The 19,385-nt window shown below is 42.4% G+C and overlaps 1 long non-coding RNA gene across 1 annotated transcript in view; it reads left to right on the top strand.

Annotated features, from left to right (window-relative positions):
- Positions 1-1,497: 1,497 nt before the first annotated feature.
- The window catches only part of LOC137147998 (uncharacterized), a 159,943-nt gene continuing 142,055 nt past the window's right edge, over positions 1,498-19,385 (top strand). Inside the window, exons 1-2 of the long non-coding RNA XR_010918414.1 lie at positions 1,498-1,798; positions 2,471-2,701. This is a non-coding gene — a long non-coding RNA (uncharacterized lncRNA). The remainder of the gene's footprint in view (positions 1,799-2,470; positions 2,702-19,385) is intronic.

The raw sequence follows: 19,385 nt of genomic DNA, 5'->3' as shown, positions 1-19,385 counted from the left end.
AGTGGCAGCTTTTAAAAATAAATTTCTGTCCACGATAATTCATATATAACAGATTTAACATCTTGACATGACTGTTGCACTGAAGTACCTATCTGGTTAAATCTGCCCATTGACTTGAAAATACAGAGAACCAGACAAGCATCAAAAACAAGAGTTCTAGGCACAGTAACTGGTACGGAGGGCAAATAAAGGGACAGATCCAGGGATAAAGGGATTTAGGTGCATAAACGCCACAAATAGGTGCTACCATGATCCACAAAACTCCTACTCAGTTGCCCCTAACCCTGGAGGTGCATAAGCTCACTCAGCACCTCAATTTTTACTACAAAAGTTCCCATGGTAGTTAACTTTCTGCCTCTGGGCGTATGCACAGCTGCCTCATGCAGGTGTCCCAGTGCCTGTCCCACTTCTATGCTCCATTTTGGTCCTTAAACCAGGGAACACCTATCATGTCTACGGAGGTGAGGCTAACTCCCTGAGACCACTGGTTTGGGGTCCTGAAGCCTGTCCCTTTTGCGGCATGAGGGAGACCCTGGTGCACATCAACCTGGAGTGCGCCAGGCTGCAGCACCTGTTCTGGCTCCTCCAGAACTTCCTCCTGAGGTTCTGGCTGCACTTTTCCCCACACCTTCTGATCTTTGCATACCTCATCCTTGGCCCACAAAGTCACAGGACCTCCTCATCAACCTCTTCCTAGCCCTGACCCAAGTGGCCATCTACCAGACCAGGGAGAGGAGGTTGGCTGAGGGTGTGCTCTGCGACTGTGGGGCCTACTTCTGTTCCTCCATTCATTCACACATCTGAGCAGAGTTCCTCTGGGCAGCATTTGCTGACTCCCTAGATACCTTCTGGAGCAGTGGGTGCTGTCCGGGGTTCTCTGCTCAATGTCCCCATCAGGTTCCCTCTATTTAGCCCTTTGACCTTCACTCCCATCCCTGTTTTTTCATCTGTTGTCCCCTGAAATGAACTGAGTCCGGGCTCAGTGGCTCCTCCCCTCAGGCTGGGGGAGGAGCTTTCAGCTGTGGGTGGGCATGCCCTGGAGCTCAGAGAGGACCACTGGTTTGGGTACTGAGTCAGGCTGGGAAAGACTCTGCTTCAATTTCTCCCTCTGCCTAATGAGGAGAAGGGATCTGAACAGTGGATTTCCACTGCTCAGGAGAGTTCACTAAGCACCATGCTATGGGATATTCTGATGTGGGTCTTTCCTCACTCAGTCTCTCTTGTTGAAGCCATTCCTCTCTGTATTAAATATTAACTAGGCTGGAGAAAGAGTGAGAATGACTCTGTAATGCAGCTTAGTAAGCTAAGCACAAATTGTCAGGGGAAAAATATTAGTGATAAAACAGATGTATGAAAACTTACATTCATCTAACAAAACAGGTGGTAGAATAAGCATTGCTTATCAGAGAAAGTCCTGAGTCATGATGTTCAGATGCAAATCAAACTTCACTTAAAATTGAGGGTGGCTACATTCAAGGTCCCTGGATCATTAGAGAAACAGGCCAAAGCTGTGTCACTGAGCTCTGGATCCAAAGTTATTCACAGCTGAGGGGCAGAAGGGTTAGATCTGAGTTCCAGTTTGAAGAGACCTTTATATTTTAGCAAACCCTGCACACTTAGTAGAAAAAAGATTAATTATTATTTTAAGTTGCAGAAAGTTTAGGCAGACTTTAGGAGAGGCAAAATATTCCTCATTAGCTTGATATGGGAGTGTGCAGCTCTGTAATTAGAAGCACTCTATTAAGGGCAGCAATAGACTGTATTTTCTGCAGATGAAACTTATCCTTCTGAATTTTAGGTATGTATATTTGTATTATTTCATTTTATCTTTTTATGAGCGGGAATGAGTGTTTTTGCTCAGATGGTTGTATTTACTCTTAATGCATTGCATTAAGCATGTGTTTATTACAGAGAAGTCCACTTTTTTATAAACCTGTACTTCAGTGAAGCAGAACTATTGAACAGAAGTTTTTCTGAGCCACTTTGCTTTCATTAGAGTTGGAGTAGATTTGGTGTGCTGTACTGAGGTTTTATAAACAGTGTGCTGGGGGTGTGTTTCTTCTGAGTGGGATCGCCCACTGTTCTGACTGCCTGGCCTGGACTTGAAATCCAGGTAGCCACAGGGGAGGAGGAGTTATTGGGCCGGAAGCTTGATTGACCTGTCAGGACAGCCAATCCCATGCCCAGAATGCCCTGGCCAAGGCGGCACTGCTCAAAGAAGCGCAGTGTGTGGAGGGAAGTAAGGCAATGATCTTCTATCAGTAGAAGCAGATGTAGGTATGCAGCCCCTCCATTGCGCTCCACAGCACAGGGAAGAGAGCTCTCTTTTACTTTTCAGCTAGAGAAGCCTGACCAACTAGAAGCACACCACCGTGCAGTGGGTTTCCCTCTCAGAAGCTGTCCTCACAACTGCAGGGTTGGAGAAAGCATTGTGGGTAAAAAGGATTCAGCTTCTTACTCTCTCTTTTAGCATCTAACCAGAGCCAACAGGGAGAGAGGAAAGGCAGCCTGCCCTGGTCTGGACAGAGGGGAGGGGAGAGGAGGAGGCTTCAGACTCCACTGTCCACATGAGGACAAGCCACCATCTTCACCTGTTCGGCCACCCTTGCCCTGGAAGTCCAGGGAAAGCCAGGATTTGAGCAACTTGAGGGCATTCCAAGGGGTGATCTTTCTATCTCACTGCCAAGAGGACAACTCAGCCGTAAGTATCGTGTGTGCTACACTTAATAGCTAGGAAAGGGTTCTGGGGTGAGTAAAGACATGGTCTGTGTGTGCACAGATGGGTGAAGGCTCACATGGGGCTGCCCTGCAGAGAGGTGTTGACACCACCAGACACCCCAGCAACAGTCAGGCCTGAAACCTTTATTTGATTACATGTTGCCAGCTTCCCTCTCTTCAGTCAGCCCCATGGGGCTCCTGCATATCCAGCCCAGGGCCAGGCTCCAGGCTGGCACCCCTCTTACTGTTGTAGCGTGTGAGTGGGGTAGCATTTATGTTGTTCGAGGATATGTGATGGTCTGAGGGAGGGTGTGTTTGTTTGTTTGGCTATTGTCTGGTTCTCAAGCTCCTAAATTGATACGTGTATAATTTGTTGCATGCACTTGAGCAAAGGTGTTTTGGAAAACTATATTGGGTTTTTAAAAGCAAACAAATAATAATTGTTGTTACATGGATCTCTGTCATGGGAACCAACACTTAGGAATACGCATGTGGACTATGTGGCATTTGAAAGTATACAGTTGAGTTTGGTGGCATATAAATAAATACACATTAAATATCTGGCACTTAAAGATGGTAAAAATTATTCTAATGGTTTTGTTTGTTTGTTTTTTGGGATTTTTTTTTTTTTTTGGCATTAAAAATTAACACAACGTAAATCTGCCTAAATCTGAATTTTGAGATTTTTGGCACATCCTGATGCACAGAATATTTTATTAGATTTTAGAAACAAAAGCTATTTTAAAAATATTCATTAGACTAAACTAGAGCAATTCAGATTTATGTGCCAGATGACCACGTTTTCCAGTATTACTCAAACAGCACCTAAAGTTTTAATTTTTTGGATGCTCAGCTTGAGACACTGCAAAGAGACCTGATTTTCGGAGGAGGAGAGCTCAGAGAGGGGAGCTCAATCCCCTTTAAGGTGTCTCAGGTAGGATACCCTATATCCCCAGTCAGTTTGAAAATTTGTATTTAAGTGCTAAGCACTTAATTGTGTTCTAAAACTACTGAGAATTGTGAGGCAGAGCTGGGTGGGTTATATATAGGAGGATATTGAACCCAGTGGGTGAATAAGAAATCAAACAGGAAGATGAGGAAACCTTTGGTAGCAAGTGGATCTGCTCAGGTCTGTTGGGGGTCTTCATGAAGTAGGTGTTTAAAGTGGTTGTCTGAATTACTTGTGTAACCTCAACTTGTGATTTCCATAGTGTGTGTTTGGGCTTTTTAAGGGATGCGTTCTATGTCATGCTGTCTCTCGAATGGCACTTAGCAGCCTTAACTTTAACTTCATTAAGTGTTTGGTTTAGAAATAAATAGCTAGAGAAGCTTAGTTTCATAAATGTTCGGAGGAGTAGGCTGGCAGCGCAGGACCATTATAGTGCTTCTCCGGTGCTTAAACTCCATGCAGCCTTTTGTTCCTGCAGGGTGTTCAATTGCCAGTTAGAAATGCATCACCTGATGTGTCTCTTGGCAATTGCCAAACTAGTTAATTTTTAAAAATTACCTTTTTGTTAATTATGTTGTAGACTGCTGTCTCAGCCAAATATTTCCCATAACGACTCTACTATAGTCCCCATTGTACCCTGTACTTTATCATTTATTTGCAATCCTGATTCTTTTCTACCCTAAGGGCTTCATTGGGCAGCTTACGCAAAGCCCTGTATGAGGGACAGTACCTTGCTGGGGAAGCATGGTGGCTCCTGGTTGTCTGGGGTGCATTGTGTGCGTGCGTGCGTGCACCGCACCATGCTTTAGGATGTCACAGATTGCTCCCCATGGTGCACTCCCCCTGTTCTGATGACTGCTGCAAGGTTATCATCCTGCTTCCTTCCCATCCCTTCCCGGGTAACTTGGTTCCAGGATGGCTCAAGGGGATGAGCCCCTGTGAACGTTTCTTGTACTGCTCAGGCAAAAGGGGGAGGTTTATGGCATGCTTTCCCCTCTGCCCCGGCCAAACACAGTCTGGCCCTTTTGTTTTGTTAAATCTCTCTTATGCTATAGTGAGAACATCCGTTTAATAGTTGTCCTGTCATCAGCTCACTTGCCACTTCTCACATTACATTCTTACTGGTGCATGGAGAATCCCAGGAGCAGGTATGGATGGGGCCCCTAGACATTTAGCAAAATCCTCCATACCGTGCACCCAGGAAAGTGTGCACTTCCCCTTCAGCCTTCTTGCCTTCCTCACAACTGATCCCGCAGCAACGTAACGTAGCCGGGGAATGATAAAGCTACAGGCTGTTTTTTATTAATTAGTCCTCACCTCTTTCTCCTCCCCTCTCCCTATCCTCTTTCTCTGTTCAGACAAGTCTGGGAGGTTTTGAGCAGGGGGCTGTCCTATGTCCACACTTTTTCACAACGCTAGAGCTGTGAGCAACCCCGTAAACAAAAAATTTAGCCTCTAGCAAGCCTTAAAATGAAAGCGCTTTGGGCTGTTTTCTCTGAGGTGGAGCAAACGAAGAAAACAATTTAAATTTGCAGTCTATCTCTCTAGATGACTGGACCAAAGCTTCATCTTGTCAGTTTGTGGATTTCTTTCCATCCCTAACCTTGAACTGAATCTGTAGATTCTCAGTGTGCCTGAGATTCACTGAGCTAGAGAAGCTGTAGATTAAAGACACTCTGATGGCATCTTTGATAACAACATAATCCCTCCCTGCTGGGCCCCAAGTATGGAGATTGCTGCTCACCTCCTATTAAAATTTGAAAGTTCCATCTTTTGGAAGGAGTGTGTGTCAATATCCGGAAGCAAGCTGTTCTCATTTTCAAGGCTCTGGACAGCTCTGTCCTAGCCTACATGTCAGCTCTCATCTCCTCCTACTTCCCTTCTCAGGTCCTGTTCTGTGCTCCCTCCTCTGTTCTTGATGCTCCCTTTGGCACCTCCCCTCATGACTCTGCCTTTTCTCATGCCATCCTGTCCATTTGAAGCCATCTCCCTCACCTTGTCTCTCAAGCAACCTCCCTCTTCTTTTCCTTTTAAGTTTTCCCCTCCCAAAAAACTCACTTTGTTTGGCTAGCTCTCCATCGATAATCCTGCACCCCCTGTGCTTTCCGTTCCACCAAGATTCCCATTGCAACAAGAAAGAAAAGCATGAAAGACCTATCTTCTAGCACTCGGGGTTCTTGCAGAATGACACTTTCACACTCCTCTCATTTCCCAACCAAAGATGATGGTCATCTCTTGTTGAATGATCTCTGTGCGTCAGATTGAAAGCTACTTAACGAGAGTCCTTATCTTATTTGTCTGTACAGGCCCATGCACGTCAATGGTATTGTGTTAGTAAAAATTCACTCAGACTGACAGGGAATGGGGACTGGAACCCCAGTTTTGGGAAAATGTTAAGGTCCCAGTTCAGCAGAGTACTTAAAAATGTGCCTGACTTTAAGCACATGGGTGGTCACATTGGTTTAACTACAGTGGCTATTTCTTTAATTCCTACTGCTTTTTCAATGCAAGATATTTGGCCCCTTAGGTGTCAGTAGTGAAGGCCTGAGGAGTCTCTCATGTCATCTCACTTTAACTATCCTCTTCCCTCACCACGCATATCCTCAAGACCACATATTATGATCACTCACCATCTGAGTGAGGAAATCCAGATTTCTGAGCCGGTCAATTCTAGTCCTTAGCTAACTGACTGACTTTAGGGCCTGTCCTTTCAGATTCAGGCTCCGCTGACCCTGCAGTGTTCCCTGGAGGCGTGACTGCATTAACGAAACAACTGGAGCTGGTGGTAAAAGTTTACAGACAAGGTTTTAAAGCCTGTATTTTATTTTGATGTGGCCAGCAGTGATGAGCTGACATGTTGCTTTTTATGATTTACAACTAAAAATGTTCGCTAAAGGGTTAAAAATACAGGGCCCAATCCTGCAGTCCTCAATGGGGGGAAACTCCCATTGACTCCTGGGAGTTCCTCAGACAATGGAATAAAAGCCTAGTGGCGGTGTGTTAATATACCTGAACCAATGCATCTGGGAGAAGAGGAGCACCTGCTAACAGTCTAAAGAGAGGTACCAGGTGCTCTTAGAATCTCACATGCTCCTTCTCTGTGTTTAGAACCTTTAGTATCCACCTACTGCATAGTCATCTGCAGGCAGCAGGAGTTGCGAGTGCCACAGTGGTGTCCCTGGGACAGATAAGGGAGCTTGTGATGACACCTTGCCAGGGACAGCCCCAAAGAAATAAAACTTTATACAACTGCCCCCCAATAGTACTAAATACTTGTTTAGCTCATTGAACAAAGTTAATATCACTTTTCTAAATCAAGTTTCTTTTCTAAATTGTTTTTTGAAGATTTAAAGTTGTGTGTGTGTGTGTGTGTGTGTGTGTGAGAGAGAGAGAGAGAGACAGAGAGAAAGAGAGAGATTATGCTGTAATTATAGAGGCTTATTCCTCTTTTCTGCAGGCTGAGGGGGTCCCTTAATAGAAACAAGCACCACACTGAGGGTCAGAGAGCAGACAACAAAAAAGGCTTCCTCGTGGCAGGAGTGTATTTTATTCCACAGGGAAACATTTCTTTGCAAAAGACTCCTCTGACTTTAAAATAATACATAATAACTATAAAATTACCAAATGTCAGGTAAACAAAGTTATTAAGGATGACCTTATTACTTCTATCTGCAATTCACAGAGCGAGGTAATTGTCAAGTCTCACTGTTATTAGGTTGAAATAATAGTTTGGGGACCATCAACATTAAAATTTCATTATGATGGGACAAAAAGTCTCATGTATAATCAATAGTAAGAATCCATTATTATTGACTTGAAATGAATGAAGCATAAACGCATTTGTGCAGATATGAACCGTTAGCAATCTTTTGAATAATGAAGAATTAACACTCCACAGATAATGTCATTCTGGGAATTGGACTGTACCTTAAATTGGTACTTGTCTTTTTGTTATAAAGTCTGATTCACATCCCTTGGTACCCTCCATTAAGCTGTTTCTCCAAATACTTTGTTTCTACAATTTTGTATTCATCAGATTTGGATTGCAAAGAAGGTAAAAGAGGAGGAGAGTTTAGCAAGTTGGGGGGTGCTGCGGAGGAATGCTTTGCTGTTCATAGCTGAGGCCAAGTTCAGCAAGGATCTTGGGGCACTGAGGTTCTTGGCTGAAGTATGGTAACGGCACTGTGAAAATAAAAATAATTTAAAAAAAAAAAAAAAAAGGTGAGGTGAGATGGGATGTTTGAATTATCTTCTGCCTGCCTGACCTTAGGGGTGGTTCGTCAGTCAGGTATCTTATGTGAAGGAAGAAAATACGTAGGGGATGTAGAATGGCAATTGAAAACGAGAAGTGTAGCGCCTATGGAATTCTAGGATTCCTGGGGATCCTGCTAAAATCATGGATCCCAGGTACAGTGTTATCTTTATCTTACTGTACATGATGTGCTGAGACAGGCTATTCCCATCATGTCCTTGTGCATCTCTGTGCGATGTATAGTTACACAATATTTACTTTTCCCTACACACACTCTCTGAAAACAAGTTTCAGCCGTTTTGTGTGTGTGTATGCATATATATTCAAATTTCATTTGTCAAACACCCAATAGATAACATGTTCCTGAAAAGCTACTTTAATATATATTTAAAGCTTCTTTTAACACTGCTTCAGTATTGAGTGTCATTCAGAAGAGCACCCTGGCAGATGCATTGGGCTCTCATCAGAGCCATCCTATGACTGTAATGATTTACCCTTGATTGACTCCCTAAATTCTTGGCTACAGGCTTCTGCCTCTCACTGCCAAGACCCGTGATGTAGCCTGGGGAATCTGAGCTGCTTCTGACTCTAAACCATCCCTTTATTTTGATTTATTTTTTCCAACTTGGGAACGGGGAAGAAGAGTCGTTACATGTCTGGTTCTACTGTTAATGGAGACAGCTTGGACCCGTTCTCAACAAGCCACAGTAACACTTGTGTGTTTGCCATGGGGGATGTCCCATCACCCCTGGGGCCCTACTGATGCCCCCACTTAACCTCTTATCAATTGCCACCCTTGAGGCTCTCGCTTACAACCACCATCCTCCCGGGGATGAATGCGTATAGTACTCCTAGTGCTTGCTAGCCTAGAGCGTGAAAGACTGGAAGCTGTCTCCTCCTGCAGGCTTTGGCTGCTCCCTCTCCTACTTCATGCAGTGCTGTCTGTGCCTGAGGGAATGCTGTAATGACAAAGACAGCAGCACCTTCGGTGGCTGGCCAGCAGAGAACGGTTGTTTCTCCTTACCTGCCTGCTGGCCAGCATCCCATCTCTGAAGCGCAGAGGAGAGTGGAAGAGCCATCTGCTCTCTCTGGGCATGTCTACACTGCAGTTAAGCATGTTCAAGTGGCCTGTGCCAGATGATTTAGGCTCGCGGGGCTTGGGCTAAGGGGTTGTTTAATTGTGGTGTAGACATTCGGGCTCCCTCCCACCTCGCAGGGTCTGAGAGCCTGGGCTCCAGTCCTGAACCTGAGAGACTGGGCTCCAGTCTACACCCCAGTTAAACAGCCCATTAGCCTAAGCCTTGCAAGCCTGAGTCAGCTGGCCTGGGCCAGCTGCAGGTTTTTAATTGCAGTGGTAGATATACCCTGTAGGTAGGGAGGAAGGTCTAGTGTTTAAGGTACTTGACAAGGCTGAGGAGAGCTCTATTCAATTCCCAGCTCAACCACAGGGATTCTGTGTGACCCTGGGAAGTCATTTTACAGATGGGGAAAGATTAAATGGGGAACAATACGTCCCTTTCTCACAAGGGAAAGAGGATAATTATTATTTGTATAATGGTAGCACTGTGCAGCACTAGCTGTGAATCAGGGCCCATTGTGCTAGGTGCTGTACAAACACACAACCACCCCAAGAGCTTACAGCCTAAGTTAATAAGAGGATACATTTGCTGTTTGTGAGCCACTGAGATATTTTAGATGGGAGCCATATAAGTACCTAAATAGACTGCCAGATAGGATGCTGTGACCTGAAATGGCTCCCAATTCAGCCCATCAGCTTGGGTGTAATTACAGGGAACTATGTGTGGGGCTGTGTGTGAAGACAGACCATTCCCCTCCAACTTTCTGTAAGAGGGGAACAAGGATGGATTTCGTCCTCCTTCCCACGCCCACCTTTTAGCTCCTATGCAGGGACAAGAGAGGAGAAGAATTGATAGAGACAGGAGTCCAGCCTGTCTGAGCTGCCCATCAGTTGCAGAGAGGAGCAGAGTTGATCCCACTCAGCAGTATGCAGCCAAAAGGATGCACCCCCAGCAGGGGTGCTGGGTGCTGTTTCCTCCCACTGGCTGCACTGCAGAGAGGGGGAGACAAGAGATGTGACAGAAGGGGCAATTTCTTGGAATATTTGTGAAATTAGCTTTGGAGTCCATTGTATTAAATGTAAAAGGCTGTGTGTTATTGTGGGTAAGGATTGTACGTGAGCTTTCTAGTGTGGAGATAAGATATGAACCTTTGGGAAGTGTTATGAACTGCGCTGAACAATGTGCCAGACAAGAATGGACTTTTGGGACAGTGTCAACTGGTTTGCCGGAGGAATCTCTAGGGGGAGGTGAATGCAAATTCCCCACCTCAGGTTATGGAAAAACCCAGCTTTTGAAGCTACGCCCTGGGAGCAGACCATTATCTGGTGATTACCTGTGATTGGAATCTGAAGATCAAAGGCCAAGCTGTATGAAGGAAAGACTGAACTATCTGTGGTGGTTCTGATTCTGTGCGAAGGCTGTTAACTTGTAACCACTGAAAAACCCCTTTTGTGGGGTCTGAAGGCACGACTCCTTCCAGAGCCCTTGTTGGAGTGTGGGGTGATCTCTGATAAGCTTATTAGCATGCATGTAGATTCTATTGTCTGGAATTTTTTTTGTGTGTGATACTTCCACCTTAAGAATAAATGTGCTTGCTTAGAAAGAACTGTGACGTGATTTTAACTGTGGGCAATTATATAACCTTCAGAGAGAAAGCAAAGCATAGATGCTGGCTTGTTTAGGCAGTTTGACTTACTGGGGATATCACAGCACAGGCAGGTGACTACAGCCTGGAAAAACCTTGGTCAGGAAGCAGAGAGATTCAGACCTCTATCCAAGAGAGGTGAGCCAGGAGTCTAGAGTGGGTGCCCTTGAGGGACCAAGGAGGGGAATACAAGTGTAGTTTCACTGAACTGTGACAGGACATTGCAGATCTTGGCTCATGAACCATCCAGGGAGAGGGTGGTCTAGTCTGGTTTGTCTCCCCCCACCTCCTCTAGCGCTAAGAAAAGTAAGACAGGAAAGGAAGGCCTTAGACCCTCCAAGGTCAGGAAGGAAAGGTCTTGGGATGGGAGAGTGGACAGCTAGAGATGGCAAGTGAGGGAAAACAAGCAGAAGGAGGAGGCAAATGAAGGAATCAGGCAGAGAATGAGGGGATCTGAGGAGAACCAGAGAGAACGGGAGGCATGTAGAATGAAGAGGGGGAGAATCAGAGACTTGAGACAGTTTCTGATGGGAGAGGGGAGCAACAGAGATGGCTTGGGGAGAGAATCTGAGAACATGCAGGACAGAAGATGGATGCTGCGAATTTGGGATAAGATCTTATGTTCAGAAGGAAAAGCCTAAATCATGGTCCTAAAGTCAGTGAAAATGCATTTAATTCAAGTAACCCAAGCTTGTTTGATCAAGCGGTGGTGTCCTATTTCAGCATCTACCCTTGTGAGCAGGGAGTTGATCTAATGGTAAGAATGAGGTATTTTAACTGCTGGAGATTAAGGTGAAACACAGAGTTATGAGGAACTGCACATTTTTTGCCTGCCCAGAGCATGTCATTTTTCCATCTGTATTTTGGGTGTGTGAGGTTTTTTTTGATAATCCATGATGTAGGTCTTTGGCATTTCCTTTATGTGCCTGAGATGAGAAATAAAGGACATGTACTCACTTTACATTTATGATGGTATGAAAAAAAAAGAGGAATTTTATGTGATTTATTTTTTTTTATCATAAGTCATGTCTGAAACTACAATTCTTCAATTTTTTAAAGTAAAAGGTGCATGCAGGGCACAAGAAAAGGGATCTAAGGCGCACATGCCACAAATCAATGAGTAAGTTGTTCAGAACAGCAGTAACAATGAATATAAGTGAACATGTGTAAATGTAGGAAGGAGGAAACCTTTTTTCCCTCATCTTGTCAAATCTCCTGCTGATTTATAAAATAGACAGACCAGTTGCCAGAAGAATCATCAAAGTATGCCTAGAAATTATACAGAAGTTTAAAAATGCAATGCTATTGTATCCACAACAGAGTATTCATCACAGATACAGTTCCATAATTATAATTGTTAGACATAATTCCCCCAAAACCAAATCTTCTACTTTATTAGACTGAATGATCATCACTAAAGAGCCTATCTCTACCCAGAAAAATCCTATTTTTCTCCCACTGAGTTGCCTCGATCTATCTTCCTTTTAGTGCTAAAACTAATTTGAAGTAATCCATTTCAAAGCTGCTATTTTTGAGCATAACTTAGTTCTCAGTGAAGAAGTTGCATGTGTAAACCCTGAGTCTCCTGAATTACTTTTCATATTTAAAACTAGAAAACATGCATGCTGTAAAACTTTCAGATCTTTTCCTGTGCTTCCTCAGGGTATCTGCTTCCCTGCTGCGCTGTTTGATCCCCGTTGACTCCTCTGTGAATGTTTGTTTGCATTAGCACAGGAAAGTTCTCCTTATACCATTATCAAGAGCAGGTAATATCAGGGAAGAGACACACATACCTGAGTGCTTTTCATGGGCAAATATATTTCAGTTCTGCCTTTCTTATAAAATATTTCAGAAACTTTCAGGCAAATGATGGAGGTACAGAGCTTGCCATAACAATGTAACATTTCAAGTAAAAGCCATTAGGTGTAGGTCATAATTGTTTTTAAGTACTCTGTGTAAAGGGAGTAAAAGCGATGCAATTTACAATAGTTTCAACCAGCCATGAGAATATTTTTTGTTCATAAACCGTATTTCGGTGCTAAACTGCTATAAACACCCAAGAGATGATGGCTTTGCACACGTTCATTTCAAAACCTATTTTTCTTCCCTTTTTTGTGGTAACTTCCCCTCTGGGACTTGCTCTCTGCCAGCTCACTGTGGGTGCTCCACTGCAAAAATGTAACACTAGGCAAGGTTACAGCTGTTTTCCCCCTTATTCTCATCAGATGGTTGCCCACCTTCACAGGGTAAAAGCACTGCTATCCCTGTTGAACAGTTACAAAGGAAGGCTCTTCTTCCAGCTGAAATAAGAGCCTAACTGAAATCAATGGAAAGGCTCCACTGACTTTGGAGCGGGTCCCAGCTAGGGGGACTAGATATTCCAATTTTATAGAGATGGTCCTGATATTCAGGGCTTTTTCTTAAATAGGCACCTATTACCTCCAACCCTCTGTCCTGATTTTTCACTCTTGCTACCTGGTCATCCTAGCCCCAGCTGTCTGGCCCCTACTGAGAGTGACATTAATGTGTCTCTGTTGATCAGATGGCAGAAGATACTTTTACAATAAAGCCGCCCATTCATGGGGCAGTTGTTTCCCTGGCCCAGTGGAAGACTGGATGCTTTACAGAGGTATGTAGAACTGAGAGCCTCTATTGAACTCCAGCAAACTAAGCCAAAAACATTAGACAGATAGAGTCAGTCTCTGTCTGTAATTTCAAAGTATTTCTCTATATCATTAGGAATATGCATTCATTCTCTGTCCACCAACTATGATCGCAAGAGAGAATTTAGCTGTGCTGCACACTGGTATCTTTAATGCTGGCCTCGATCTGTATCTAGTTCTCCATAGCTAGAGCAGTACTTAGAAGTGGGGTGGGGAGAGCTAAAAAGAAAAGTCCAGGATGCCTCGATAAATAGTTCTGGTGCTTCAGTAGGCAACAGTTTCCTTCTGAATCATTACTCAGCCACTGTCGTCTGGATGAGATGCAGAACCCAGATTCTGAGAACTTCAGGTCCTCAAACGTTCCATGATGCTTCTTTGCAAGAGTTTCAGTGGAATTTGATGTTGTGTTGTGTTACTGTTTGCCAATAAACAGCTGCTGACTTCACCATAGAAGTGGCTACAATTCAGTGGCTGAATTGAAGTGACCTGAATATAGTTTGCAAAGTTATTTGGGATTCTTCTAGGGTGAAAATATTTGTATAAGAGAAATTATACATTATTATAATTATTTATTGGGATCTCTTTCATTAGGTAGTTGCCTGATCCTGTTTAATGGGTAATGGTGTTGATTGCCAATTTGATGCTAATTAATGAGCGGGGGTAACAGGGTTCTCATCCCAGAATCCGGCTCACAGAATTAAAATGAACAAGTTCAATATCTTGTATAGAACCTTGGGGTGTGTGGCAAAGACGCTCACACTGAGGGCAAAGTAAAGCCTTGGCTATTTTTATTAGAACAATTAGAAAAGACAGAAAAGCTCCAAACCACGTAAACAAATAGGAGTAATACAGTGCTAAGGATATATTTGGTAACATTCCTTGCATATGCTTATATATTTATATACTCGCAACCTTCCTTGAGGACCTGGTGGTGAGAGCCAAAGGACCAGCCCTGCCTCTGGCATGCCAAATGAGTCCAATGGTCCATGTTTCCCAATGCCCAAAGCTTGGTGGTAGATAACAATGAAGAGCTGAAGGGTAAGTGATAGAAAACTAAGGCCCTCCACATGGTGGCTTAGTCTATTATTAGGGCCAGAGCACTCTTATGAATATTCATTTTGATGCCTTCCATGTCCAAATCTTACTTCCTCACCTTCCTAATGTTGGGGGGGGGCACGTATCCTATAGGTTAACATATTAATGCCATTTAACCTATTATCATATATGTCACCTATTGGTCAAGCAAGTTTGTGGTTTGACATCTGCCAATGATTCTATCCTAAAATATCCATGCCCAGTATCAGTTCAGTGTTCCTGCAGTTGCTTGGTACCATTATGTACCAACTCCCTCTACTGAGCACGTTATTACCCTAGATCTTTGGAGACTGGAAACTGTCTGGAACTGTGCTAAGGGCCACAGGCTTACAATACTTATGCTAACTTGCTTAAACCAATGTCTTACATGATATAGGCTTGTAGGTTCCTTGTGTTACTGCTGAGAATAAATGGGAAAACCTAACATTCATATGGAATCCCACATGGAAAAACAAATTAAAATAGCTGGTCTAGTCTGTCTTTTTAGGCAATTGATTGTAACTGGTTCTGCCCACGGAAATGAATGGAGCAGGAGGCTACCAGACTGATTTAAAACTAGTTCTACCTGGACTCACACCAGATCAGAGTTCCATGGCCAGTGTTTTATCAGTCAAATCAAGTCAGTTAGAGCTGCAATCTTAATGTCCTTCAAAGGAAAAAGAGGTGTGAGCCACTGAGAAATGGAAGTCTATCGTCTTCAAAAACAAATCTGCTTGCTTTATATGAGTGCAATAAGAATCTTAAATGTAAACTTTTATATCTTATATATAACTCAAAAATACCAAACGGGTGTTCTTGAATTTTCAGACACCATCCCCTTGGGCTGAGACTTTGTGCTGTTTACTAAATTTTGACTTTTGATGGGCAAAAACCTGAAGAATCAGAGAATCATTTCTGCTCAGATTAGCATTCAGAAGTTTAGGTCCTTGTCTAAATTTATCCCAAGCTCTTTGATCTGGAAATTGGTCTGGAAATCTCATGAGGTATAGCTATTTTTCTGGTTTCAACTACTTCAGAAACACTGAGAATATCATTTCTTATGCAACATCTCTTCCCATCTGACACCAGTGAGTGGCCATTAAGGACCGCTGACTTCAACCGGCTGGAATCAGGCCTTACAGCAGATGGCAGAAGAGACCTTAACCCTAAATTAACTGAAAGTGCTTTCAATCTGAAAAGGTTCCTGTCTGATGTAGTTTGAGCTTTGGGTAGTTTTTATCTGAAGTGGTGTAGAATTTTACAGTAACTCAGAATAGTGGCTCCTCAAATATCTCTGTTACAATTTCATGAAAAATAACGATTTCACAGTGAGTATTTCATAACAGCTATCCATTGTCATATTTGAATTCCCAGTATGATACTCCTTATTTGTGTAAGATATTGAGTGATCAGGCATTATTTTGGATAAATATTCCTTCATTCATTTTATATCAACTTGCTCACCTTTAAGTCCTCGTACCCTGTTGCTGCCATTATGTTTTATGTGCACTCCTTATACTTTATAAGTGTGATTTTTAGGAAATGTACACATGCCACTGCATGTACCAAAAAGCAAGCACAATTTTTGTATCTAATTTGTGTGCACGACTACCATAATTGCATGTGGAAATTATTGTGTGTGCATGTTGCTGAAAGTTGGTCCTAATGTCTTGATAGATGGACACTCATCAGTCATATTATATAATGACTTCTTTAGGTTTTGACTCCCAGTTTATTTTTTTTTTTAAAACTGAAAACTGTCAGGTTAAAATAAGTATTTTAAATATTGAGATTCCACCTGAGATTTTGAGAACTGAAACAATATTAAAACAAATATTAATGTTCCCCATTTGTGTAGTTTTTTGGCTATTTTGTTTTTAAGATTTTTCACTTACCTCCATTTGGAGAGGGACTATACTGTAGTCAGTTTCACTTTTGTTTCTAGGCAGTTTTGCTTTTGGTGTCTGGTTTCATAGCTCCAGTGTGGCACCTATGCCTGCAGACTGTCCACAGAAGTTGCTCAGAGGGTTGTTACATGGATCCTGCTGTGGTGAGGAAGTGTTGGGATCTTAAACCGGTTGTAAGGCCATCAAACTGTTTTCTTGGAGTACACTGGGAAAAGATTTATGACAGTCTTCTGGGAGTCCTCTTTCCCTGGTGAATAGGGAATGTGTATTAGTCTTTTTAAAAAAAAAAAAATCCAGTGGTTCAGGTTTAACATCAGTTCTTCTATTTTACATTATCTTTTGGCCACTTTTGTTTGAACCCCAGTTCAATCTCCCAATTACCAGTGATGTGTCATTTGGAAATCAATTAGTGAATAAGCAGTCCTACTGTGTGAGTGTGTGTTGTGTTCGGGCACCTGGTGTGGAAGAGGACTATAAGTTTCAAACTGACTTAGGGTGAATGTCACTCAGTTTGCTAACTATCCAGGATCACAGTTCTTGGCTCTAAAAGGGATGTATGGCTGAAGATAAAACAGTTATACCTAAACTTAAAATGATGGCCACGTTTTGAGACTGCCCGTTGTGCTGGACAGTAAAGGGTCTAATCTACATTTGATTCCCATGAATAAATTGATTCCCAAGAGTAAATTGCCCACATCAACAGGAGACTAAAATCTCTAGAAGAACACACACTACTTTGATTTGTGAGTATTCTGTATACATGTAGGGTGGGATTTTCAAAGCTGATTTGGGGATTAAGGTTTTCATTCTCATTCTTTTCTAATGGGAATTGGGCATAGCTCTGTGAGTGGTGCGGATTAACACTGCTGTCTCACATTTATTTTGGAGGAAAATCTATTCCTGTGGCTTCTCCCTCTTTTTATTTTTAGACCTGTCTCTTTTCTTCCCTCCCTGATCATCTTTCACTCTTCAGAGCATGAGTGAGGTGCAAAAGAGCTTTTAGAACTGATACTTCTCTGTCTGAGGCCCAATGAAAAATTCTTTGGGTTCAATATTGTGTTTGGTTTTGAAATCTGTCTTTGTTCCATAGAACCAACTGTCTGAATCAGCTCTGTCCATTATATTTATTTAAAAACCACGGGAATATTGTTAACCAAAATAGCAAAATTGGAATACATTCAATCCAAAGAGAATTTTTGTCTCTGCATTCAAGGCGTCAAAATTATTCTTCCATCAAAACATAACAATTGTTATGAATGATATCATAATACTGTGAACTGCTTAAGAGCTTCCACTTTAAAACTGTAATGGGCCGTGCAGACAGAAGGGAAAAAAAGGCTAAAAGCATAAATTGAAGATAATCAATGTGAATAGACCTTACCCATTGTGCAGTTTGAATAGGATAAGCACACATTATCTGGCATAATTGGTTCATGTGATTTTTTTCTAATTGAAGAGAAGAAGTAATTAGAGCCTAATTGAAGCAAAGTAACACAATGTCTGTCAGCATTTCTCCTGCTACCACACATTATATTATTACCTGTCATCTTTTCCTTTTGGTTGGACCAAAAAAATATATACAATGAAAATCCTTTGGGTTTCTACTAGCCAAAGCAAAAATACAGATAAAAGAAACCAAATAAAAGCAAACAAGATTGGGATTAACTATCTACAAACTGTGACCTTGTGGACAATTCCAAACTGGGAGCACTCAATTTGCCTAATTAAGAAATGTGTCACATTTTACAGATTGATGGTAATAAATTCAGGCTGCTTAAATCTTCCCCCAAAAGGTATGTTCTTGGCTTTGTGCTCTCTGCTTAGCCTTAATTAGAAAGCAAAGTTTTGCACTTCACAATGAAAATGGAAAAATTTTGCTGTTTAGGTGAAATGGTGGAAACTCCAATTTCAGATTCCCTCTGATGTGATTAAAAATTTTTTTTTCACCATTATTGTTTTTCTCTGCAACTGCAATGGCAGTAAGTGCTGGTCTAGATATGATGCTGTAGATAGATAGATGGTGATAAGGGTTGGAGAGGTTTTTTTTGGAGGATGTCACCCCAAATGTTGTAAACTTTTTAGAATACAAATGTTTTAGAGGGTTGGAACAGATCTTGTAATTTCTTTGCAGAAACATTTAGTTTAACGTTAAAAACCTGGGCCATCCTGACTCAGGTTGAGACTCCATGAGTCATTCCATTGACGTAAGGATGCCATGGTAGCCCATGGACATGAGGCAATACCCTGCTAAACGCTTCTTTCCAGTGTGCCACGTAAAGTAGAATGAATGAATTAAAATGTGAGAGAGAGGCTTACTAACAATCTTGTTGTGTGGCTTCTGAAGTTTCCCCCTTCCCACCCTGGACGCAACACTGCTTAAAAAACATACTGCAGCTCTATGCCTTTTGAATACATTTCAGCTCTTGCTTCACCCTTTGGATTCCAAGCCAAAGGGAATGATGTATTTGGGAAACTTTCCAGACTAAAGAGTATATTATCCTCTAGACTACTGCCCTCTCAATTTGGGTGCCTAAATCCCATTAGTGTTAAAGAGAGAACAGCATACAAAGAGGCTATATATTTTTTTTCACACCCTAGGAACACATGGAATTGAATAATAAATTTCCCGACTCATGTGGCTCTTGGCTCTGTTCAGCAAACAACTTTCTGAATATCCATTGGAAACCACTTGGCTAGTGGAAAAGTGTGTGCCAACATGGAGCTTAGTGTCAGAAGGAAATTTCCAGCTCTTATGAGACCATTCTATTTGTTCCTGTTTTAATGTATATATTGAGTTATATATTGCTTTTAACCACTGAAAAGAATGTAGGTGCTTTCCAGCAGTTAAAAACAAACAAACATCTCCCCACATCATTAATCAAATATCAACACAATGACTGTCTGTCACCCCTATGTGAGAACTTGCTTTTTGTAACAGGAACCAAATTAATGAACGTACAGTTGAAAAAACCTGACTAAACAGAAGAGCCTTGTGGAGCCCACCAGATGAATTGTCAGAGGGAGAGTTCCACAGGCAGGAGGATACTCAGCTGAGGGCACTCTGCTGGACTGGTTGTCTGCATCTGGGATTCTGTTAA

Source organism: Emydura macquarii, unplaced genomic scaffold (assembly GCF_026122565.2).
Source record: "Emydura macquarii macquarii isolate MOO-44397 ecotype Brisbane River unplaced genomic scaffold, CSIRO-AGI_Emac_v2 contig_587, whole genome shotgun sequence".
NCBI lineage: Eukaryota > Metazoa > Chordata > Testudines > Chelidae > Emydura > Emydura macquarii.
The sequence above is the reverse complement of the archived record's forward strand: the minus strand, read 5'-3'. Positions and strand labels throughout refer to the sequence as shown.